This window comes from Schistocerca gregaria, unplaced genomic scaffold (assembly GCF_023897955.1).
Source record: "Schistocerca gregaria isolate iqSchGreg1 unplaced genomic scaffold, iqSchGreg1.2 ptg000737l, whole genome shotgun sequence".
Lineage (NCBI taxonomy): Eukaryota > Metazoa > Arthropoda > Insecta > Orthoptera > Acrididae > Schistocerca > Schistocerca gregaria.
The window spans coordinates 259,514-287,149 of record NW_026062113.1 but is presented as its reverse complement, the minus strand read 5'-3'; positions in this window follow the sequence as shown (position 1 = coordinate 287,149).

Here is a 27,636-nt window from a genome sequence, read left to right as displayed (position 1 = left end):
TACAAACTATTAGTCACACAGCTTGTGTTTGAGATTAACAGCAATGATTATCTGGAGACACATATGGCAAAGAATGGACTCAAGAGAGCTCATGCCTAGCTATTACATGAAGTAAAGAGTAGACTCCTACCTCAGTAGATATGTCCTTTTTCATTTTACCATAAGACAAAACAAATGGGGGATTTCAATTACAAGACAAAATATGTGAATATGTGAATATGCAAGAAAATCAAACACTATCACTAAATAGTAAAGTGAAAATATCCTAACAAATCAGGGCTCCACATACCACAACACTAACACGAGAGGGAGGAGTTAAAACTGCATCACAATCTTAACGTGGGCACATAGCGTTGAATAATCTGTGCTATTAATGCTAATGCAGGTAATATATTCCTATACTCTGATTAAAATAACCTCATGCCTGCCACTGCTGCATATCTAGTGTTAGGACTAGTCAATTACAGTTCTTTCTTGAGCACATTCTGCTCACTGTTGTCTGTTTTGTAAAGACACTGGCAACACTGTCCACTGCCACTGCACTCTGTCCATCACAAAGTTACTTTAATCTGAGTGCAATTATATAATTTAAAGAAAATGCATAATGTTACCCATGTTTCTGTTGTTGCAGAACATAGTGGTTGGTTGGTTTGTGGGATTAAAGAGGCCAGACTGCAATGGTCATCAGTCCCTTGTTCCAAAACTTGAAAACACCCACACAGAGTAAAAACCAGATAATGGTGACAACAGACAACACAGGACAAGAAAAACTCAAAGAACAAACAAAACAAATTAAAACCACACAGAGTGTGACAATGGTTGGCCGACCATAAAGAAAAAAAAGGAAAAGTAACCACGGAGAAACATTGAAAACTCAGTCTAAAACCGTAGGCCAAATGCCACAATCAACATAAAAGAACATAACACACACACACACACAGATTAAATGATAAACCCTTGCCTGAATAAAACACAAAACTAAGTCCGCCATGGCAGAGTCATCTGTTAAAAGGGCAAGGAGCATATCAGGCAGCACTAACGTCTACCTGAGCACAGCTAAGAGGCGACACTCCAACAAAAAGTGGAACACAGACAAAACAGATCCGCAGCGACAGAGGTGGGTCCACACAGCAAAATAAGAGGCCGAGCGTCAGCTGAGCATGCCCAATGCACAGCCGGCAGAGGGCAACAGACTCCTTGCAAGAGACCCGCATGGATGACTGCCACACAGTCATCGTCTCCTTGATAGGACGGAGTTTGTTTGGCATGGGCAGGTTGCACCATTCAGTGTCCCATAGTTTGAAAAATTGGCAGCGTAAGATTGCCCGCAAGTCAGTAGCCGGGAGGCCAATCTCCCGAGATGGTTTACCGGTGGCCTCTTTCGCCAGGCGGTCAAAATTTTCATTGCCAGGCATCCCAACATGGCCTGGGTTCCAAATAAAGACCACAGATCGGCCAAACGGGTTAGAGTATGCAGGGACTCCTGGCCAGCCATCACCAGACGAGAGTGAGGGAAGCACTGGCCGATAGCTTGTAAACTACCCAGGGAGTCGCTACAGATAACCAAGGACTCACCTGAGCAGGATCGGATATACTCTAGGGCACGAGAGATAGCAAACAGCTCAGCAGTGAAAATTCTGCAGCCGGCCGGCAAGGATCGTTGTTCGTAACAGTCCCCTAGAGTTAGAGCATAACCGACATGACCAGCAACCTTTGAACCATCAGTGTATACAACACCAGAGCCCTGAAACGTGGCTAGGATGGAATGAAAGTGTCGGCAGAAGGCCTCCGGAGGGACTGAGTCATTCGGGCCCTGTACCAAGTCGAGCCGAAGGCAAGGGCGAGGCACACCACGGGGGTGTATGCAGAGGGGCCCGGAAAGGAGATGGAACAGGGAAAACCCCTATCCCGGAGAGAAGCTCTCTGACGCAGACAGCGATCGTACAACCCAACCGGGGCCGACATTCTGGGAGATGGACGACTGACTGTGGGAACAGGAGTCGATAATTTGGATGCCCGGGGAAGCTACAAACATGGGCAGCATAAGCGGCCAGTAAATGTTGGCACCTTAACCGCAGTGGAGGGACACCTACCTGCCTCCACAAGTACGCTGTCTACAGGGCTGGTCCGGAAAGCACCAGTGGCAAGTCTTATTCTGCTGTGAAGGATTGGGTCCAGCACCCACAACACAGATGGGGATGCTGAGCCATAAACCAGGCTCCAGCCGAGACTGGATTGACGCCTGACAGAACCGTAAGAGGGTAGATCGGACAGCGCCCCAGCTGGTGTGGCTCAAGCATCGCAGAGCATTTAGATGCCGCCAACATATCTGTTTAAGCTGCCGAATATGAGGCAGCCAAGTCAACCAGGCATCAAAACCACACCCAAAAATCTATGTGACCCCACCACAGCAACAAGTTCGCAATCAAGGTAAAGCCACGGCTCTGGATGAACAGTGCGTCGCCGGCAGAAATGCATAACGCAGGTCTTGGCTGCCGAAAACTGAAAGCCATGCGCTACAGTCCAAGATTGCGCCTTGCAGATAGCGCCCTGCAGCTGACGTTCAGCAGCTGCAATTCCATTAGAGCTATAGGAAAGGCAGAAGTCATCAGCATACAATGACAGACGTTTCCACCACCGCAGCGAGCCCATTAATTGCAATTAAAAACAGGCAGACACTTAAAACAGATCCCTGTGGCACTCCAATCTCCTGAACTCGGGAGGAACTATGAGAGGAAGCCTTTCATGCAGAAGGTACGACGTGGCAGGAAATTGCATATGAAAATCGGCAGCGGACCCCGAAGACCCCAATCATGAAGTGTAGAGAGGATGTGATGGCGCCATGTAGTATCATACGTCTTCCACATGTCGAAAAAGACAGCGACCAGGTGGTGACGGCGGGCAAAGGCTGTACAGATGGCTGACTAGGCTCACCAGATTGTCGGTGGCAGAGCGGCCTTTATGGAACCTGCCCTGAGACGGAGCCAGGAGGCCCCGTGACTAGTACCCAACTCTATCGCCGGCTCACCATCTGTTTGAGCAACTTGCAAAGAACATTGGTGAGGCTAATGGGGCAGTAGCTGTCCACTTCCAAAGGGTTCTTGCCAGGTTTCAAATCGGGGATGACAATGCTTTCCCACCATTGCGACGGCAACTCACCCTTGACCCAGAGACGATTGTGAAGGTCGAGGAGGCGTCGCTGGCAGTCCACTGAAAGGTGTTTCAGCATCAGAGTGGATGCTATCTGGCCCAGGAGCAGCATCAGGGCAAGCGGCTAGGGCACTGAAATTCCCACTCACTTAACGGAACATTGTAGGATTCAGGATGGTGGGTGCGAAATTAAAGGCTCTAACGTTCCATCCGCTCCTTAATGGAGCGGAAGACCAGGGGGTAATTCACAGAAGCGGAACTGAGCAAAATGCTATGCCAAGCGGTTGGCAACTACGTCGGAGTCTGTACAAACTGCTCTATTCAGTAAGAGCGCAGGAACACTGACGGGTCCAATAGCCACAGAGGCATCGAATCTTGGCCCAGACCTGCGATGGAGTGACATGTAGGCCAATGGTGGACACATACCGCTCCCAACACTCCTGCTTGCGTTGGCAGATAAGGCGGCGGGCACATGCATGCAGCCGTTTGAAGGCAAAATGAGGTGTTCTATGGAGGGATGTCGCTTGTGATGCTGGAGTGCCCGCTGGCGATCTTTTATCGTTTCAGCGATCTCAGGCGACCACCAAGGCACAGTCCTCCACCGAGGGGACCCAGAGGAACAGGGACTGGCAGATTCTGCAGCAGTAACGATGCCGGTGGTGACTGTGTGAACCAGCGCATCAATGTTGTCATTAGAGAGGCTCAATAGTGGCAGTGGAGGAGAACAAGTCCCTGTCAGCGTTATTCATAGCCCACCTGCAAGGGCGCCAAGAAGACCAACGCTGTGGTAGTAACAAAGATCGGAAAGTGGTCACTACCACACAGGTCGTCATGCACTCTCCATTGGACAGACGGTAAGAGGCTAGGGCTGCAGATCGAAAGATTGATGGAGTATGTGCCATGCGCCACACTGAAATGTGTGAAGGCACCATCATTTAAAATAGAAAAATTGAGCTGTGCCAATAGATGTTCAATGGTGCCGCCTCAACCTGTTGCCACTGACCCACCCCACATAGGGTTATGGGCTTTTAAGTCACCCAGTAACAAGAAAGGCGGCGGCAATTGGGCTATCAGTGCAGCCAGGACATGCTGGGCAACATAACGATCCGGTGGTAGGTAAGGACTTCAGACAGTAACAGCCTGTGGTGTCCACACCTGAACAGCAAGAGCCTCTAAAGATGTTTGTAGAGGGACAGACTCACTGAAGTGAGTGAAGGACAGATGCAGACACCACCAGACTCCCTTTCATAAGCTGCCTGGTTCTTTTTCCCCGATAGACACAGAGGGACGGGGGGGGGGGGGGGGGGGGGGGGGGGGGGGGGGGTTCGCATAGCTGGAAACCAAGTTTCCTTAAGAGCAATGCAGAAGAAAGGGTGATGGCTGATAAGTTGTCGGAGCTTAGCTAGACAGAAGAAACTGCTGCAGTTCCACTGGACCCGTCTGATGGACCGGCGAGATCTAGGTCCTCAGCAGACAAGAATCTCCACCTCATCCTCAGATGCAGAGCCTGTAGGTAGTGGTGGAGTAGGTGCCACAGCAGGTGCCTTGGTCTTACAGGTCTTCAATGTCACTTTCTCTCGCTGTTCCTTAGGTTGCCGTTGCTGGGAGAGCTTATTGTAGTCAGTCTCTGGGACCGAAGATTGTGCTCCCTGCCGCCGTTGGATAAGCAGCTCCAGCAGCAAGTCGTATAACCGTAGCTTACTTATTTGTTAGATAGTTTAATTAATTTCTTTGCGTGTTTTTGGGTACTTGCATTGTTTAATTCACATATTTCGGGCGTATTATAGCATTTGACAGTTGTAGCATCGCGCTTTAGTGTTTACTTGGTAGATTCTTATTTAAATTGCGTGTGAGTTTCGTATAGGAGGTGCAATTTCGAGTTTTGGTTACTGTAATCGTAAATTCAGCAGATTGTAGCGCAGTCGTTAGGCATTTGTACAGGTTAGTTGATACATTCTTTGCATGTTCCGCTTGCGTTATCTAGGCACGGACTCATGTTTCAGTAACTGTTGTTCAACATCGATTAGAATGGACAGGGACTGCGATTGCTGTGTTCGGATGAGGGCTGACTTGGCATCCCTTCGCTCACAGCTGCAATCGGCGCTAACTTCGGTCGCGCAGCTTGAGGCTGTTGCCAATGGGCACCACTGTGGGGAGCCGGACATGGGTATCACGGGGATGTCAACCTCGTCCCGTCTGTCCCCAGATCGGTCTGCTGCTGTGGTTGCCCCGGTTGCTGCCCGCAGCGGGGCTGAGCCCTTGCCAGTGGTTGATTGGGAGGTCGTTCCAAGGCGTGGCAGGCAGCGAAAGGCGTCCCCGGAGGCTGATCAGAAAGCCTCCCCGGTGCGTCTGACAAACCTGTTTCAGGCACTGTCTGGCTGAGCCAGATGCAGCTGCCTGCCCTGTTTCAGAGGATCATTCTCAGCCTTCAAGGTCCGGGCAATCGCAAAGGGTGGGCTTACTGGTAGTTGGGAGCTCCAATGTTAGGCACGTAATGGGGCCCCATAGGGATACGGCAGCTAAGGAGGGGAAGAAATCCAGTGTGCACTCCGTGTGCATTCCGGGAGGAGTCATTCCTGATGTGGAAAGCGTCCTTCCGGATGCCATGAAGAGCACAGGGTGCAGCCAGCTGCAGGTTGTGGCACATGTCGGCACTAATGACGTGTGTCACTTTGGATATGAAGAAATTCTCTCTGGATTTCAGCAGCTATCTGAATTGTTGAAGGCTGCCGGTCTTGCTTACAAGATGAAGGCAGAGCTCACCATCTGCAGCATCGTTGACAGAACCGACTGTGGACCTTTGGTGCAGAGCCGGGTGGAGGGTCTGAATCAGAGGCTCAGACGGTTTTGCGACCGTATTGGCTGCAGATTCCTTGACTTGCGCCATAGGGTGGTGGGGTTTCGGGTTCCGCTGAATAGGTCAGGAGTTCACTACACTCAGCTGGCGGCTACACGGGTAGCGGAGGCTGTGTGGCATGGACTGGGCGGTTTTTTAGGTTAGAAGGCCTCGGGAAAGTGCGGGATGGGCTGCAATGTCAAAGGGTGCTTGGCAATTACAGGACGTGCTTGGATCAAGGAACAGTCGTAATTGTAGTTGTAAATTGTTGTAGTTGCGCTGGAAAAGTCCCTGAGCTTCAAGCGCTAATAGAAAGCACAGAAGCTGATATCGTTATAGGTACAGAAAGCTGGCTAAAGCCTGAAATAAATTCTGCAGAAATTTTTACGAAGTCTCAGACGGTGTTCAGGAAAGATAGATTAGGCAGAATTGGTGGTGGAGCATTTGTGTCTGTCAGTAGTGGTTTATCTTGTAGTGAAGTCTAAGTAGATACTTCGTGCAAATTGGTATGGGTTGAGGTTATACTTAACAGCCGAACTAAGTTGGTAATTGGCTCCTTCTACCGACCCCCAGACTCCGATGATACAGTTGCTGAACAGTTCAGAGAAAATTTGAGTCTCGTAACAAATAAATACCCCACTCATACAGTTATAGTTGGTGGGGACTTCAACCTACCCTCGGTATGTTGGCAAAAATACTTGTTCAAAACCGGTGGTAGGCAGAAAACGTCTTCCGAGAATGTCCTAAATGCTTTCTCCGAAAATTATTTCGAGCAGTTAGTCCACGAACCCACGCGAATTGTAAATGGTTGCGAAAACACACTTGACCTCTTGGCCACAAACAATCCAGAGCTGATAGAGAGCATCATGACTGATACAGGGATTAGTGACCACAAGGTCATTGTAGCTAGGCTCAATACCATTTCTTCCAAATCCAAAAGAAACGAACGCAAAATAATTCCATTTAAAAAAGCGGATAAAGTGCCACTAGAAGCCTTCCTAAAAGACAATTTCCATTCCTTCCGAACTGACTATGCGAATGTAGAAGAGATGTGGCTCAAATTCAAAGATATAGTAGCAACAGCAATTGAGATATTCATACCTCATAAATTGGTAAGAGATGGAACAGATCCCCCGTGGTACACAAAAAAGGTCCGAACGCTGTTGCAGAGGCAACGGAAAAGCATGCGAAGTTCAGAAGAACACGAAATCCCGAAGATGGGCTAAAATTTACAGACGCGCGAAATTAGGCACGTACTTCGATGCGAGATGCCTTTAATAGGTTCCACAACGAAACATTGTCTCGAAATTTGGTAGAAAATCCGAAGAAATTCTGGTCGTATGTAAAGTACACAAGCGGCAAGATGCAGTCAATACCTTCGCTGCGCAGTGCCGATGGTACTGTTATCGACGACTGTGCCGCTAAAGCAGAGTTATTGAACGCAGTTTTCCGAAATTCCTTCACCAGGTAAGACGAATGGAATATTCCAGAATTTGAAACACGAACATCTGCTAGCATGAGTGTCTTAGAAGTAGATATCTTAGGGGTTGCGAAGCAACTCAAATCGCTTGATACGGCTAAGTCTTCAGGTCCAGATTGTATACCGATTAGGTTCCTTTCAGATTACGCTGATACTATAGCTCCCTACTTAGCACTCATATACAACCGCTAGCTCACCGATAGATCTGTACCTACAGATTGGAAAATTGCGCAGGTCGCACCAGTGTTCAAGAAGGGTAGTAGGAGTAATCCATTTAACTACAGACCTATATCATTGACATCTGTTTGCAGTAGGGTTTTGGAGCATATACTGTCTTCAAACATTATGAATCACCTTGAAGGGAACGATCTATTGACACGTAATCAGCATGGCTTCAGAAAACATCGCTCTTGTGCAACGCAGCTAGCTCTTTATTTGCACAAAGTAATGGCCGCTATCGACAGGGGATCTCAAGTTGATTCCATGTTTATAGATTTCCGGAAAGCTTTTGACACCATTCCTCACAAGCGACATCTAATCAAGCTGCGGGCCTATGGGTTATCGTCTCAGTTGTGCGACTGGATTCGTGATTTCCTATCAGGAAGGTAGCAGTTCGTAGTAATAGACGGCAAATCATCGAGTAAAACTGAAGTGATATCAGGTGTTCCCCAGGGAAGCGTCCTGGGACCTCTACTGTTCCTGATCTATATAAATGACCTGGGTGACAATCTGAGCAGTTCTCTTAGACTGTTCGCAGATGCTGTAATTTACCATCTAGTAAGGTCATCCGAAGACCAGTATCAGTTGCAAAGCGATTTAGAAAAGATTGCTGTATGGTGGGTCAGGTGGCAGTTGACGCTAAATAACGAAAAGTGTGAGATGATCCACATGAGTTCCAAAAGAAATCCGTTGGAATTCGATTACTCGATAAATAGTACAATTCTCAAGGCTGTCAATTCAACTAAGTACCTGGGTGTTAAAATTACGAACAACTTCAGTTGGAAGGACCACATAGATAATATTGTCGGGAAGGTGAGCCAAAGGTTGCGTTTCATTGGCAGGACACTTAGAAGATGCAAAAAGTCCACTAAAGAGACAGCTTACACTACACTCGTTCGTCCTCTGTTAGAATATTGCTGTGCGGCGTGGGATCCTTACCAGGTGGGATTGACGGAGGACATCGAAAGGGTGCAAAAAAGGGCAACTCGTTTTGTATTATCACGTTATAGGGGAGAGAGTGTGGCAGATATGATACACAAGTTGGGATGGAAGTCATTACAGCATAGACATTTTTCGTCGCGGCGAGACCTTTTTACGAAATTTCAGTCACCAACTTTCTCTTCTGAATCCGAAAATATTTTGTTGAGCCCAATCTACATAGGTAGGATTGATCATCAAAATAAAATAAGAGAAATCAGAGCTCGAACAGAAAGATTTATGTGTTCGTTTTTCCCGCTCGCTGTTCGGGAGTGGAATAGTAGAGAGATAGTATGATTGTGGTTCAATGAACCCTCTGCCAAGCACTTAAATGTGAATTGCAGAGTAGTCATGTAGATGTAGTTGAGCGCAAAGCTCTATGATAAGCGACCTATGGCTTCTTCAGCCACTGGTGGGTTTCTTCTGTGCCGCTGGTAGGAACCTGGGAAGGGAGTGACCTAAGGGATCCCCTCTGAGCGAGAGAATCCGAAGACGACAAACACTCCTCCGGCTTAGAAGTGGGGACTGGCATGGCCGATGGTTGGGGGGGGGGGGGGGGGGGGGGTTGATCCTGAAGTCTATGGAACAGGAGCTACAGGGAGTGAAGTACCCCCACAATCAAGTGGGCCAGTGGATGCTGACCGATCTTAGAACTAACCATATGTGATGATGGGAGAACCGTTGTTGCAGCAGCACAGCAGCATAGGTCGACATCATTAGCACAGGATAGAGCCTCTCATATTTCAGTTTAGCCTTGTTCTACGTCAGGCGGTCCAGGGTCTTACATTCCATTATCTTCCATTCTTTCTGGAAGACCCAGCAGTCTGGCGAACAGGGGGAATGGTGTTCTCCACAGTTAACACAGATAGGAGGCGGGGTAGATGGAGTATTGGCATGCGAGGGACGTCCACGATCTCGACACGTGATGCCTGAAGAACAGCGGGATGACATGTGCCCAAACTTCCAGCATTTAAAACACCGCATCAGAGGAGGGATATATGGCTTCACATCACAACAGTAAACCATCACCTTAACCTTTTCGGGTAAGACATCACCCTCGAAGGCCAAGATGAAGGCATCGGTGGCTACCTGATTATCCCTTGATCCCCGATGGACACGCCGGATGAAGTGAACACCTTGTCATTCTAGTTGGCGCGCAGTTCTACGTCGGACTGCAGAAGAAAATCCCTGTGGAAGATAATACCCTGGACCATGTTGAGACTTATGGGGCGTGATGCTACCTGAAACTTCCCCCAGCTTGTCACAAGCGAGCAACCTCCGTGACTGGGCAGAGGATTAGAACTGAACCAGAGCGCATTTTGGACAAGCCCTCCACCTCCCCAAACTTGTCCTCTAAATGCTCCACAAAAAACTGAGGCTTCGTCGACATAAATGATTCTCCATCAACTCTCGTACACACGAGGTACCGGAGTGAATAGTCTCCACTGCCTTCTTTAGCCATACGTTCCTCCCATGGAGTGGCCAGGGAGGGAAATGACCTTGGTTCGTATTTCTTGCCATTGAGGTTAGACCTCTATCATTTAGACTGCTGGTGGAGACTCACCAGAGAGAGATGATGTACCACACTTCATTGCAGGTCAGCCGCCCTGATGCCACCCACTCCAACCAGGAGCTCGCCCCACAGGCGCTACCCAGCCACAGCAAAGACCACATGGCAGGATGGCCTTTGCCGGGAGTCCCAATGCCCCAGAGTGATAGGCACCTACTCCTTGGCATACGTGGGGAAGCAGCAGCTCAGGCATCAGCAGAGCGATCCCTGTGTAGTCAGGGGGGCTACCACCAAGAGGGTACCTGACTCCACCACAATGGACTGGCTACCGTGCTGATTGTTGGGTGTCTAATATCCATTAATAAAGGAAGCAAAGATGGAAGTGCACAACGGAGCGAATGTAGGCTACCCAGAACACACTGCAGCCGATGTGGCCGGTAGCTCAGTGTAAGTCCAACTCCATGACAATAACGAATACGCCAGATCTTAGGGCAAGATGGATATAAAATGCACCATGTAAGGCGTCCTTCTCCAAATGGTATACACTAACAGGAAATTTGGAAAGTTAGTGGTCAAATCCCGTAGGGGGACCAACACATTGAAGGCCGAAACAGTTGAGACTCCTTTTAGACGCCTCTTATGACAGGCAGGAATACCGCGGGCCTATTCTTAACCCCGAACCCGCAGGGGGGCATACTGGTTCTCATGAAGGAAACCTCCCTGGGTAAGAGAATTTTATTCTTTCCAAAAATAAGCACTTCTTGTAATGCTTAATATGAAATTCAAATAAAGAGGCATTCCCAACGTAGTGTTATAGGCCCTTTGCTGTTCCTTATATATATAATTTGGGAGACCAGGTGAGCAGCTGTTTTACATTGTTCGCAGAAGACACTGTCCTTTATCGACTAATGAAATCAGAAGATCGAAACAAATTGCAAAAATTATTTAGAAGAGAGAGAGATCTGAATAGTGCAAAAATTGGCAGTTGACTAAATAATGAATAGTGTGAGGTCATCCATACAAGTGCTAAAAGTAATTCGTTAAACTTTTGGTTACACAATAAATCAGTCAAATCTAAAGGCTGTAAATTCAACCAAATACCTAGGAATTACAATTACGAACAACTTAAATTGGAAGTAAGACATAGAAAATGTTGTGAAGAAGGCTTACCAAAGACTGCATTTTACAAGCAGCTTTAATTTTCGAGTACCAGTAATAGTGTTCCATAGATTTCGTGCGTTTTGAATACAGTTAGAGTCCCTTAAGTCACCTGTACTGCCAGCGTCACCTTAACTGCCGTCTGCTTAACATCTCCTGTGCAGCAAGCTATGTAAATTTAAGTATTAACTGTGTTTTCTTACTTGTCACTTCTTTTTCCATGTGTTTCTGCCTTCAGGAAGCTGTAACTTTCTAGTACTAGTAATAGTGTTCCATAGATTTCATGTTTTGAAAACAGCCCAGAGACAGTGCATATTTTCATTATTTCCAACAAGAAGCGCCTAGTAACCACAGTCAGCTATCAGCCACCTTTAGTGAAATAGCAGTCTAGTTAAACGTTGATTAACTAACTCTAAAGTAAATTGTTGATTTCTTAGGCTGGATAGGATGTGTGACTGCTGTGTACAGATGCTGGAGAAGCGACCACTGTTCAAGAACAGCTGAATGTGCTGACGGCCGCCGTCAGCCATCTTCAAGCTGCTCCCTCAAAGTGTAGCGGCAGTGTGAAGTCTCGTGCGTTGCATGGTACACCCCAGGTGTTACATGTTTCACCCACAGTCCCTGCTGTCTAGACATCTTCGCAGATACTGGGCACAATTGGGCCACCCTCTCCCGAAGGGGAGAGGCGGGTTCAATGGCATTCGCATCACACGAGGCAGAGGGTCAATATGGAGGCTGGCCATGTAGCATTGCCTGCTCTGCCTGTGAGTGGACATGTGGCCGCTCCTTCAGCAAGGTCTGAGCAGGCACACAGTGGGAGGGGTTTATTAGTGATTGGGAGCACCAATGTTAGGCGGGTGATGGAGCCCCTTGGGGAAATAGTGGAAAAATAAGGGAAGAAGGCCATTGTTCACCGTCTGCTTGCCAGGGGATCTCATCCGAGATGTGGAGGAGGCCCCTTGCTGGCGGCGATAGAGAGCACTGGGTGCACCCAACTGCAAATTGTTGCTCCTGTCGGCACCAATGACGCCTGCTGTCTGGGTTGGCAGAGTTGAAGGCAGAAAGCCTCACTCACAGGGTGGAATCTGAGCCAACTATTTGTAGTGTCGTTCCCAGGACCAATAGCGGTCCGATGGTTTGGAGGCTTAAACCAGAGGCTCAGACGATTCTGCAGAGATCTGGGGTGCAAATTTCTCGACCTCCGCTATCGGGTGGAGAAATGTAGGGTCCCCCTGAATAGGTCAGGCGTGCACTATGCACAGGAAGTGGCTACAAGGGTAGTGGAGTACGTGTGCAGTGCACATGTGGGTTCTTTTAGGTCAGAATTCCCTCCCTAGGCCCGACAAGACACCTCCCGAGACGCGAAAAGGTAGCATTAGGCAAAACACAATGGAATGACATCATTATCGTGGTAACAGTAAACTGCATGAGTGTCTATAGAAATATCCCAGAACTTCTCATTAATAAATGGTCACAATGCCAACATAGTACTAGGGATGGAAAGTTGGCTGAAACCAGATGTAAACAGCAATTAAATTCTAAACTCGGGTTGGAATGTATACCACAGAGAGAAGCTGGACAGTGAAAGGGGGGAGGGGGTGTTTATAGCAATAACAAGTGCAACAGCATCAAAGGATATTGATGGAGCTCCGAAATGCTAAATTTGGGTGAAGGTCACAAAGCAGGCTCAAACATGGTAATTGGATGTGTCTACAAGTCCCCTGCCTCAGCAGTTGCTATGGCAGAACACCTAAGGGAAAATTTGGAAAATATTTCAAGCAGATTTCCCGACCATGTTATAGTTTGAATATTTCAATTTACCAGACAGATTGAGAGACTCAAACGTTTATAACAGGTGTCAGGGACAATGAATCCAGTGAACGTTTAAGTGCCTGAAAACTACCTAGAGAAAAACAGAACCGACCTGTGGTGATAACATTACACCTGATGATAGACCCAAACTATTTGCAACAGTTAATGCAGAACAGGGAATCAGCAATCATGAAGTGGTTACAGCATTGGTAATTTCAGCCATAAACAGAAATATTAAAGAAGGTAGGAAGATTTCTCGATTTAGCAAAAGTGACAAAAAGAGCAAATTTCAGAGTACTTTATGGCTCAACAAAAGTTTTATCTCAAGTACAGATAGCATTGAGGATCGATGGACGAAGTTCAAAACAATTGTACAATATGCATTAGATGAGTATGTGCCAAGCAAGATTGTAAAGAGCTGGGAAAGAGCCACCATGGTACAACAACAGAGTTAGAAAACTGCTGCGGAAGCAAAGGGAACTTCACAGCAAACAAACATAGCCAAAGCGTTGCAGACAAAAATTACAGGAAGCAAAATGTAGTGCGATGGGGGCTATGCGAGAGGCGTTCAACAAATTCGAAAGTAAAGTTCTATGTACTAACTTGGCAGAAAATACTAAGAAATTTTGGTCTTAGAGTGGTAGATGGATCAAAACAAAATGTCCAGACACTGACCAAAATGGTACTGAAACAGGATGACAGGCTACAGGCCAAAATACTAAATGTCTTTTTCAAAAGCTGTTTCACAGAAGACTGCACTGTAGTTTCTTTTCTAGATTGTCGCACAGATGACAAAATGGTAGATATCGAAGTAGATGACAGAGGGATATAGAAACAAAATCACTCAAAGGAGGAAAGGCCATTGGACCTGATGGGATACCAGTTCGATTTTACACACAGTACACGAAGGAACTTGCCCCCCCTCCTCGCAGCGGTGTACTGTACTTTTCTAGAGGAGCGTAGCATTCCAAAATACTGGAAAACGGCACAGGTAATCACTGTTTTCAAGAAGAGACATAAAAGAGACGTGCAGAACTATAGACCTATATCTCTAACGTCGATCAGTTGTAGAATTTTGGAACACGTATTATTTTCGAGTATAATGTCTTTTCTGGAGACTACAAATCTCTGTAGGAATCAGCATGGGTTTCGAAAAAGACGATCGTGTGAAACACAGTTCGCACTATTCATCTACGAGACTCAGATGGCCATAGACATGGGTTACCAGGTAGATGCCGTGTTTCTTGACTTCCACAAGGCATTCGATACAGTTCCCCACAGGCGTTTAATGAACAAAGTAAGAGCATATGGACTATCAGACCAACTGTGTGATTGGATTGAGGAGTTCCTAGATAACAGAACACAGCATGTCATTCTCAATGGAAAGAAGTCTTCCGAAGTAAGAGTGATCTCAGGTGTGCCGTAGGGGAGCGTTGTAGGACGGTTGCTATTCACAATATACATAAATGACCTTGTGGATAACATTTAAAGTTCACTGACGTTTTTTATGGATGATACTGTAGTATATCTAGAGGTTGTAACAATGGAAAATTGTACTGAAATGCAGGAGGATCTGCAACGAATTGACACATGGTGCAGGGAATGGCAATTTAATTTCTATGTAGATAAGTGTAACGTGCTGCAAATACACAGAAAGAAAGATCCTTTATCATTCAGCTATAATATTGCATGCCAGCAACTGGAAGCAGTTAATTCCATAAATTATCTGGAAATAGGCATTAGGAGTGATTTAAAATGGAATGACCATATAAAATCTTCAGTAAAGCAGATGCAGAGATTCATTCGAAGAATCCCAAGGAAATGCAGCCTGAAATCAAAGTAAGTAGGTTACAGTCACTTGTTTGCCCACCGCTTGAATACTGTTCACAAGAGGGGGAGAGAGGGGGGAGAGAGAGAGAGAGAGAGAGAGAGAGAGAGAGAGAGAGAGAGAGAGAGAGAGAGAGAGAGAGAGAGAGAGGTGGAAGACTCTACAAGATAAGCTCAGTATGGGCTTTTGTTGAAGTTTCGAGAACATACCTTCACCGAGGAGTTAGGCAATATATTGCTCCCTCCTACGTATATCTCTAAGAGACCACGAGGATAAATTCAGAGAGATTACAGCCCACACAGAGGCATATCGAAAGTGCTTTCCATGAACAATACGAGACTGGAATAGAAGGGAGAACCAATAGAGATACTCGAGGTACCCTCCATCTCACACCGTCAGGTGGCTTGCGGAGTATGGGTGTAGATGTAGACACACAAAATTTAACAGGTCTATTAAGGAGACCTCTTACATTACACTTGTCCATCCACTTTTAGAAATGTGGCACTGTGTGGGATCCTTACCAGATAGGGTTAACAGAGTACACCAAATAACTTCAAAGAAGGGCAGCACATTTTGTATTATCGCGAAATATGGGAGAGAGGCACTGAAATGATACAGGATTTGGGCTGACATCACTAAAACAAAGTCTTTGTTGAGGCAGAATTTTCTCATGAAATTCCAATCACAAACTTTTTCCTCTGTATGTGAAAATATTTTGTTGAGACTGACCAACACAGGGAGAAATGATCGCCCCAGCAAAATAAGGGAAATCAGAGCTTGTACGGAAAGATATAGGTGTTTGTGCTTTCCGCACACTATATGAGACTGGAATAATAGAGAATTGTGAAGGTGATTCGATGAATCCTCTGCCAGGCACTTAAATGATTTGCAGAGTATCCATGTAGATGTAGAGGCTGAATGAGGATTTTTGTGGGTGTCACTGCAAACGTCAAGTGTTTATCACTTCACACAATTCCTGGGTAAATTATTTAACATGAACTACTTCACCAACAGCCTATAGCAATTTGAAACCAGTATAGGGTATACAGAAAAACTATTTTAACTGACAGTTCATGTCTCAGGGGTGTGTGCAAAAGGAATATACTTCACTGTGAAATCTGCCAAACTTTGTGATAATTTGGATCAACGAGTTCTTCAGCAACATACTAAAAATTTAGACTAGTATGGATTAAAACTGAAACATCAGTCTTTAATACAGTCCCATGAGAAAATTAACTGAAGTACTGCACATGTGACTTAAGTTCAAAGAAAAGACTAACACTTCAGCTAAAATTGAGCTAATGTCCTGCTGAAGTGATCTGTATCAATCCTCAGAAAACAATAGGTACATATTAAAATGAGGCTACTGAAATTTGAATGGCAAATAACTGATGGAACCACTTGCAACAGTAAATAAGGTTTCAGGAAAATTGTCAGTATTTTAGCATAGTTACCATATGTGGGAAGAAAAGTGCAACTTTATTATTCTTGGAATATATCTCTAATGAGAAATAGGGTTTAACATCCCAGCAACAACAATGTCAGACGAAAAATGGTTCAAATGGCTCTAAGCACCATGGGACTCAACATTGGAGGTCATCAGCCACCTAGTCATAGAACTACTTAAACTTAACTAACCTAAGGACATCACACACATCCATCTCCAAGGCAGAATTCGAACCTGCGGCCATAGGAGAAGCACAGTTCCGGACTGAAGTGCCGAGAACTGCTTGGCCACAGTGGTCGGCAATGTCAGATGAAGCATTGAATATCCTAGCTTGAAGGATAGGGAGAGAAATATCTCGTGTCCTTTCAAAAGAACCATCCCAGCATTCGGCTGGAGTGAGTTATGGACAGCACTAAACCTAAATTTTTATGGTCCAATGCAGATTTGAATTACTGTCCTCCCAAATGTGCACCAGTGTGCTACCCACTACATCCCTCACTTCATCATGCATTTGTGGATATAAATAGACAATTACACTTTTCAAATGTGAAACACAGGAGCTACCTGTTAAGGTACAGCATATTTTTAAAAATATCTACTCTGTTCATGGGATAAGCCAATGAAAATTACAAGAAAGAGACTCACTTATTAATAAAAATTTTGGCAGTATTTAATCCTTTAAAAACTAATTTCCTTCCATGGTCTCTTAACATAACAAGCACAATCACAACATATAGACATACATTAGAAAAGCTCGGATAACCACAATGTAAGTGCAAATGATTGCAACATTATCACAGCAGTAAATGTCAGGAATCAAAACATCTACAAAACAATACTTACAACTCAGATTCTATGGAATCAAATAATGAGGGAAATATATCGTTTTTTCAAAGATGATCATAAACACTCTTTCAATGATGACGCACACACTTTCTTAGAGAACAAAACTACCCAACTGATACCCTGGAAGTAGTTTAAAGTTCGACCATATGAAGCAGGGTACTAAAAAATGCCTTCACCTTTAACAAATGATGCGTTCTACATTAACACAAATCACATCATGAGCTCTACCAGAAAGTTTCAGCTAATAAAACCATCTACAACGGCTATGTTCAGCAGACTAACAAAATGTTCGTTTTTATTTTCGTTGCAGATAGTACTGCATGCTAAAGAAATTTGAGCACTTCAGTTCTTCGTTTGGATGATGTTATGCTATTTGACAGGCAAAAACGTCTACTAATTACCAGTTATTTATGCATTATGATACCCACCGTTTTAATTGCTATGATGTGTTATTACTATTTAAAGGCACAATATATCACAGTAGTGATAAACACAGGAGCTGCAAGGGCCACCTGTTCAGAGATAAGTAATCTAACATAGCAATATGGCTGTAACATATATATATAACAAAAGTTTCCTCCTCCCACCACCCAATCACAAAAATTCCCTTGTCATACCCCTATTACACCTTTCCGGGAAATAAACTACACTTAAACAAAACATTTAAAATGGTTAAACTTGTGTTTATAAAGAGCTGGAAAGTGCAACTAAAGAAATACTTTTAAAACATAAGTTCTGCGTTTAACAAACCTTTGTTGGCACTGATCGGCACCTCTTCAATACCCTCGCAAAAGTGAAACAATCAAACACAACATTCCTGTAACATAAATATGCCCAAAACATTCTACATATTTCGCGTCTTGTACTTACTACAACGATAACAACTAAATACACAACCACTCACGCTCAGACCCGCAGCTCAAATACTAACACGCCCGCTCAACATCACTGACAGTTGCATCCAAAGTTAATGCAAAGTTGAACCTCTTCTACCACCAAACAACTTCACTATCTAAAAAAATGACACATGTGCGTGCTTAATCAGAAGTCGATATATGCGTAAATTACTCACGTTTTTCCTTGCATTCAACTGTAACTATTAAAAATGATCCTTGGGATACTTTACTAATATTAATCTCAATGTGTGATTTGGCAGTAATCAGTAGACTAATTCAGTTAAGGATGATTTTCAAATGCAACAAAAGTGGCGCCACTCGATTGTTGTCCCAAAAGATAATTGTGGAAACAACTGTATTTTAACAACAGCATAAATTTAAACTCGTTGGTCCATAAACGCCTTTAAATTGTGGGAGGCAAGAAGGTTCAAACGAAAGAGATGCCAATACGCGGGAAGGTTAAGCCAGCGACTTACGCAATCGCCCAAGGCATTGTGAATAGCGTGTGCGTATTGCAGTGTTATTCATTAAAATTCAAAATGAGTACTCACTTAATCTATGGATTCACAAAGAGAAATATAAAGCCTGTGGTTATTGAACATCCTATAGGTGACTGCCAATTCACATTGGTCGTGATGACACGTCACATCAAAAGATTCCATATTGCATTTAAAATCACAGCATTTAGGAAGGTCATCAATGAACAGTATGCTCAATATTTCCCAGGAAGAAAATTCTGGCTTTGGCGTCGTCTATTAAGATCGGAAGTTCATCAATTTTCACTGCGCTCATTCATGCCAAAGTTGTAGACATTGTGCTTTTGTGTTTGCTTCAACTTAATTTTGCAATCGTGCTTTGTTCTCATGTAAAATTCCAAATGTTCCAAGTCGTTATGGATAATTTTTCCATGGAATGGTCTTCCACAAGAGAGACCAGATATGTGAAAGCAAAAAATTATTTATGTTTTAAAAAGCTGACACGTACGCTCCTTGTAAAGAACACTGTACGTTTATAAAAAAAAATTCTCTAAATAATATTTTAAGTGAGCTCTAATGAAGCAGAAAAACAGAGAGTTTTATAATGTCATTCGTTACATAAGGAAGAAACCATAATGGAAAGGACATATTTAATCTCCTACAAATATTGTTTGGTGTGTGTGTGTGTGTGTGTGTGTGTGTGTGTGTGTGTGTGTGTGTGTGTGTGTGTGTGTGTGTGTGTGTGTACATATTTTCGCTAGCAAACAAACGTTAATATTTTGAAATTTTGTTTGATTCTCAGCCCTTAACCACACAAAACTGATCAAAAACATATATTAAGAAGTTTTCTTAGGTCATTAATAAATTTTATTGTTGTTAGCTGCCCAATTCCGGTATTATATTGCGATTTTTTTAAATCAAAAGTGGTAATCAATAACCTTCGGTACTGAGTTAAAGGAACTGATGTGGCGTAACGTGACAGTGTGAATATACTCCGACATGACAATGCTGTGATGTGGCGGTCTGTGTAAATTAGCTTAAAACAGTTCAGCCAAAATCACGTTTAAATACAGACTGTTCGTTTCGATGTTTTCAGTCAGTGACCTTTATGTTCACAATATGTAAGTTCAAAAAGCACACCACATAGAAAAAATTGTGTATTAAGGCCTTGCAACGAAATACAGCACACCAGTTGAATACATAACAATAAGAGTGTTTCTGTGCTTCAGATTGATTCTGTGAAGCACAATTTGATAGAAGTTCAGAATCATGGTCCCATATCAGAGTCTTAAAGTTTTTTCATCGTTTCTCTCATGCATGCAGAATGTAAGTTGCACTACAGTTTTCATAAATTATTGTAATGTTTTAGTCTATAATTATTTGTCAGAATTTGGTGTTAAATTTGATTTCTTTTGCTATTGGCAGCTAGGCTGCAGCAGCTGCCTGTACACTGTATATTTTCCTTAAATGCTTAACCTTGAGATAATCCAACAAGAGATGTGGTGACTACACAAAAAATATTCAGTTAAAATCTTAGACATCATAATTCTTTTTGCATGAAGAAGGTTATTTCTCCACTGTGCTACATCTACATCTACATCTACATCTACATCTACATCTACATCTACATGACTACCCTGAAATTCACATTTAAGTGCTTGGCAGAGGGTTCATCGAACCACAATCATACTATCTCTCTACTATTCCACTCCCGAACAGCGAGCGGGAAAAACGAACACATAAATCTTTCTGTTCGAGCTCTGATTTCTCTTATTTTATTTTGATGATCATTCCTACCTATGTAGGTTGGGCTCAACAAAATATTTTCGCATTCAGAAGAGAAAGTTGGTGACTGAAATTTCGTAAAAAGGTCTCACCGCGCCGAAAAACGTCTATGCTTTAATGACTTCCATCCCAACTCGTGTATCATATCTGCCACACTCTCTCCCCTATAACGTGATAATACAAAACGAGCTGCCCTTTTTTGCACCCTTTCGATGTCCTCCGTCAATCCCACCTGGTAAGGATCCCACACCGCACAGCAATATTCTAACACAGGACGAACGAGTGTAGTGTAAGCTGTCTCTTTAGTGGACTTGTTGCATCTTCTAAGTGTCCTGCCAATGAAACGCAACCTTTGGCTCGCCTTCCCGACAATATTATCTATGTGGTCCTTCCAACTGAAGTTGTTCGTAATTTTAACACCCAGGTACTTAGTTGAATTGACAGCCTTGAGAATTTACTATTTATCGAGTAATCGAATTCCAACGGATTTCTTTTGGAACTCATGTGGATCATCTCACACTTTTCGTTATTTAGCGTCAACTGCCACCTGACACACCATACAGCAATCTTTTCTAAATCGCTTTGCAACTGATATTGGTCTTCGGATGATCTTACTAGACGGTAAATTACAGCATCATCTGCAAACAGTCTAAGAGAACTGCTCAGATTGTCACCCAGGTCATTTATATAGATCAGGAACAGTAGAGGTCCCAGGACGCTTCCCTGGGGAACACCTGATATCACTTCAGTTTTACTCGATGATTTGCAGTCTATTACTACGAACTGCGACCTTCCTGATAGGAAATCACGAATCCAGTCGCACAACTGAGACGATACCCCATAGCTCCGCAGCTTGATTAGAAGTCGCTTATGAGGAACGGTGTCAAAAGCTTTCCGGAAATCTAGAAATACGGAATCAACTTGAGATCCTCTGTCGATAGCGGCCATTACTTCGTGCGAATAAAGAGCTAGCTGCGTTACACAAGAGCGATGTTTCCTGAAGCCATGCTGATTACGTGTCAATAGATCGTTCCCTTCGAGGTGATTCATAATGTTTGAATACAGTATATGCTCCAAAACCCTACTGCAAACCGATGTCAATGATATAGGTCTGTAGTTAAATGGATTACTCCTACTACCCTTTTTGAACACTGGTGCGACCTGCGCAATTTTCCAATCTGTAGGTACAGATCTATCAGTGAGCGAGCGGTTGTATATGAGTGCTAAGTAGGGAGCTATAGTTTCAGCGTAATCTGAAAGGAACCTAATCGGTATACAATCTGGACCTGAAGACTTAGCCGTATCAAGCGATTTGAGTTGCTTCGCAACCCCTAAGATATCAACTTCTAAGACACTCATGCTAGCAGATGTTCGTGTTTCAAATTCTGGAATATTCCAATCGTCTTCCCTGGTGAAGGAATTTCGGAAAACTGCTTTCAATAACTCCGCTTTAGTGGCACAGTCGTCGATAACAGTACCATCGGCACTGCGCAGCGAAGGTATTGACTGTGTCTTGCCGCTTGTGTGCTTTACATACGACCAGAATTTCTTCGGATTTTCTACCAAATTTCGAGACAATGTTTCGTTGTGGAATCTATTAAAGGCATCTCGCATCGAAGTACGTGCCAAATTTCGCGCGTCTGTAAATTTTAGCCCATCTTCGGGATTTAGTGTTCTTCTGAACATCGCATGCTTTTTCCGTTGCAACAGCGTTCGGACCTTTTTTGTGTACCACGGGGGATCCGTTCCATCTCTTACCAATTTATGAGGTATGAATATCTCAATTGCTGTTGCTACTATATCTTTGAATTTGAGCCACATCTCGTCTACATTCGCATAGTCAGTTCGGAAGGAATGGAAATTGTCTTTTAGGAAGGCTTCTAGTGACACTTTATCCGCTTTTTTAAATAAAATTATTTTGCGTTTGTTTCTGATGGATTTGGAAGAAATGGTATTGAGCCTAGCTACAATGACCTTGTGGTCACTAATCCCTGTATCAGTCATGATGCTCTCTATCAGCTCTGGATTGTTTGTGGCTAAGAGGTCAAGTGTGTTTTCGCAACCATTTACAATTCGCATGGGTTCGTGGACTAACTGTTCGAAATAATTTTCGGAGAAAGCATTTAGGACAATCTCTAATTATTATGTTAGAAGAGTTTTCTTTATTTTGGGAACTGCTGCTCCAGAACGTAATAAAAATAAATGTGTATCAAAACCTTTGATATGAAATGCTAATTTCATGCACCTGTTTATTATCTGGTGTTGCCCAAAAACATACCCCTTAATTCAGATGCACCATCCCATGATGCTGTTGTTCATATCAAGATTAGTACACTGTATGTGAAGGAAACATGCAAGACTGGAAGAAAATCAAGTGTCTTCAGCAATCAAACTATTGCCTCAAACAACGACACAGTCAGAATGAGATTTTCACTCTGCAGCGGAGTGCGCGTTGATATGAAACTTTATGGCCTATTAAAACTGTGTGCTGCACCAATAATCGAACTAGGAACCTTTGTCTATCGCAGGAAAGTGCTCTACCAAGGCCCGAGAAGTGCAAAGGTCCCGAGTTCGAGTATCGGTCCGGCACACAGTTCTAATCTCCCAGGAAGTTTCATATCAGCCCACACTCCATTGCAGAGTGAAAATCTCATTCTGGTAACATCCCCCAGGCTGTGGCTAAGCCATGTCTCCGCAATAGTCTTTCTTCCAGGAGTGCTAGTTCTGCAGGAGAGCTTCTGTGAATATTGGAAAGTAGGAGTGGAGGTACTGGTAGAATTAAGGCTGTGAGGACGGGGCATGAGTCGTTATTGGGTAGCTCGGATGGTAGACCACTTGCCGACTAAAGGCAAAGGTGCCAAGTTTGAGTCTCGGACAGGCACACAGTTTCAATCTGCCAGGAAGTTTCAACGAAATAGTCATTTGAATCATGTGAAAAAAGGCCTTTCAGCAGATGAACAATGTATGAGAACACTATGTCAGTGCTTAACAGTGTATTCAGTGTAAATGAAGAGGTGGCAGATCAGTTTGCCAAAACAACATTTTTTTCATCTTTAAAAAACGTGATTCAGCTTTATATTTTGCTACAGTGTTAAACATTTATTCTTCAATTGCATGTGATTATTTCAGATTCTTTTTGATACTTGCTTGCCACATCTCAGAAAAATGAATTGTAGCCTGGTGGTAAAGTTTCTGCTTGGAAACGCTTACTGACCTTACAGTGTAGTATATTTGAGAAACTTTGATCAAAAATTAACTCCAATACGTTACCATAGTCACCTTTTCACTGTAAAATTATTTCTTTGTAAAACCCAATATTGCATTTTTTGCTTGTGGACATTGTCTAGTGAAAATAGTTGCCCTTCAGCACTTGTTAAAACCTGATAATCAACTAACTTAATTCAGAAGCTGGTTTCATCACATTCTGTTCCTGATTAACACTTCCTTGTGTATATTGCACTCTTTAAATTCCATTGCACATATCTTGCTCGTATTCTCCATAATTTTTGCTTGCATTCATAACACAGTGTTGAGTGGGATAAATCATCCCTCATATTTGTTTTTGTTTCATATAAACTATAATCTGGTTTCGTTGCAAGTAATTCTATAGACTCATGTTTATTTCTTACTTTTAACGAATCCATGTGAACCGCTCGATTTAAAGCCATTGTAAGTATACTGTTATACTCTACATTACTTTTTCACATATATTTTCTTGTGTTACCTGGCATATAACAGAGGAATTAGAAATTTTCATTGGAGTTAGAGGATGATCACAGTATGCTGATTTCTGCTAAATCATATTGCCTGTAGTACCTGTTAACAATGCGTAAATAAATTTCCGTAACTACCATTGCATTGTTAAGGTAGAATGCTCAAGACGCTAAGGCTACAAAGCATACTCATCTACTACTACATACATACCCTCGCAAATCACTGTAACATGCATGGCCCTTGCTGGCAAAAAGAAACACCATTTGAAGCACAATTACACTCTCTTTTGGAGACATGTATTAACGGTGAATACCAATTCTGCCAAAAGCTGCTAATGTGGAGTTCACCATTAAATGTGAAGAAGTATGGAAAATGGATTCAAAAGTAGAATGTATCATATGAACAATATACTTACAATGCATTTAAATTGAATCCTTCACACACGGATTTGAAAGCACTAACAAATATACATGGGTCCACACAACACATGTGGCAAAAGTGGTTTCCATTTCATATGAAAGAAAAACACAAGTAATATATTTATAATGCAATATACACAAGCAGCTGTAATCAGAAACACAATTCAATGAAAGTAGCTTCTTTTTACTATGAAACAAAAAATAGGGAGTACTTTAAATCACCAAGTAAGATAACAAGATGATGAAGGACAGATAAAACTGAAGCGCTCCAAATGGCCTCTCAGCGAACCAAGGTCATACTATTGGAAGCCCTTACATGAGTTTCAGCATGTAGTACAAATAATATATGGAACATGAAACTATTTTACGAATTATAGTTATCTAATTATCTTTGAAGGACGGCGAACAAGATTTGTAATGAAGTACACTGCTCAACAATCCTCAGTTTTGTTCTGTTTGGGAAAGTGAAATAAAGATACAATTTCACAAAACACAGTAGTATTGTTTTGTTGCATATAAAATGACCATTTAAGTGCATAATCCATTTGTTGTTGAAATTCCTTTTTACAGACTTCCTAACAGAATATATGTGAACTACTGATGGTAATGATAAGTTAAAACCATGACTGAAATATATATTCTCGATTACACAATATTACCAAATGAAATTTATAGTGCGTAGAATGACCTAAACATTCTTAGAAAATGGAAACATGTACAAGAAAAAATATAGGGTTTACTTGACATTAAGTATAAGTCTTTGATTTTAGTGGTAATTCTTAATTGCGCCTATGGCTAATCTATAATTTTCAGATGGTTAAGGGAGACAATAATTTAATTGTGATCAGTGACTGGAATTCGATAGGAGGAAAATGGAGAGAAAGAAAAATTGTAGATAAGTATGGGTTGGGGGAAATGAATGAAAGAGAAAGCCAAATGAGATTTTCACTCTGCAGCGGAGTATCCACTATTATGAAACTTCGTGGCAGATTAAAACTGTGTGCTAGACTGAGACTCAAACTCGGGTCCTTTGCCTTTCGTGGGCAAGTACTCTGCCAACTGAGCTACCCAAGCACGAATCACGCCCCATCCTTACAGCTTTACTTCTGCCAGTACCTCGCCTCCTACTTTCCAGAAACTCTCCTGTGGAGAAAAAGCTGTCTGTTAGAAATATTTATGAGTTCATAGTTTAATCATTGTTAAAAAATTGTCACACTAAGTTGTATATGTGGAAGAGAAATGGTTCAAATGGCTTTGAGCACTATGGGACTTAACATCTCAGGTCATCAGTCCCCTATAACTTAGAACTGCTTAAACCTCACTAACCTAAGAACATCGCACACATCCATGTCCAAGGCAGGATTCGAACCTGCAACCATAGCAGTCACACGATTCTGGAATGACGAGCCTAGAACTGCTCGGCCACCATGGCTGGCATGTGGAAGAGACCTGGAGGTACCGGAAGGGTCCATATTGATTTTATACTGGTAAGGCAGAGATTTCAGAACCAGATTTTAAATTTTAAGACATTCTAGGAGTAGATCTGGACTCTGACCTCAATTTATTGTTTTATGACCTATTAAAACTCAAGAAATTGTAAAATGGTAGGAAATAAAGGAGAGGCACCTGGATAAGTTGAAAGGTCCACAGGTTGTTGAGAGTTTCAGAGGGAGCATTAGGCAGCAGTTGACTACAACACAGGAATGGAATACAGTAGAAGACAAATGAGTGGCTTTAAGAAATGAAATAGTGAAAGCTGCAGAGGATCAGATACGTAAAAAGACAAGGCCTAGTAGAAATCCTTGGATATCGTAAGAGACATTGAATTTCATTGATGAAAGGAGAACATATAAAAATGTAGCAAATGAAGCAGGCTAAAAGGAATACAAACATCTAAAAATGAGGTTGATAAGAAGTGCGAAATGGCTGAACAGGAGTGGCTAAAAGATAAATTGAAGAATTTAGAAGCATATTTCACTCCACCCGAACACTTCTATCTTATGCTAAACAAATTTGGGGAAAAAACCTTCTATCGCACACACTTGCAATAGTGAAATGCGCGCCAAGTACAAGTGTGCAGGAAGCCGCACCCATTATGGCACTGTTCTTCACATGGGGGCTAGTTGGGAGGGGCTCACACATGCATCGGTCACACTGACACTGTCGTGCTCATCTCCAGCTGCACCACGCATTATTTGCCTGCCTGGGTGTATGAAAATCATTCCATTTCTCCACCTGTGTCATTGACAACTGATGGTGCATACTATCCATGCTCTATGTGTTTAAGTGCTGCAGAATACCCCTTTGTTTCACATGTGGTTATGCACTGTAAGCCATAAAAATGAAAGTGTACGGTCCAAAATGTGGAGGTCATAATGACGAGCACCTAGGACACAGAAACAGTGATCGCCCACCTTGGTGCAATATGCATCACCAATATGAGAAATCAGTGCTCAGTGATCGGCCTCACACATTGCGTGCTCTGCCATGGTCTATTTCTCCACCTGCCCCAACCTGCAATGCCGCTTATGTTCTGTAACCCTGGTGTTGTTGATCGTACAGACATTCCAACATAAACTTTTCCGCATGTGTTTGATATGCGGTATACTACCGTCATTGCAAGTGGCTCCCTTTTCTCCTTTGCGAATCTGAGATACTTATTAATCTTTTTTCTCGGTTTATAAATAATCTTAACGACGTGTTAGCGCAGTATATGGCTGATTCTGTCCGTCACTCTTGGAATGTATGTCACAAAGGCCGTACCGATATTTTTTTCCCCGGTGTGTCACTTCGCTGAATGTTTGTCTCTGTTACACTTCTTATTAACTAATAAAGTACCCACCGCTCTTCAGAACGCTTCCCACATGTAGCATCTCGCGTCTGCGGTGCTGTGGCTCACATATTCTTTTTGGTTGCGTTACGAGCGTATTAATCACGTCTCTTTTGTGGCTTGGGTGGTAATTTGACAGTTTGTGCTCGTATCGGTCCTTGTGTGTCGGTTTTCGATACACACTGTGTACGAGGTTTTCACCATCCCTTGTGACCAGCACATTTAGAAAGGACAGCTGTTTGTCCTTTTCTA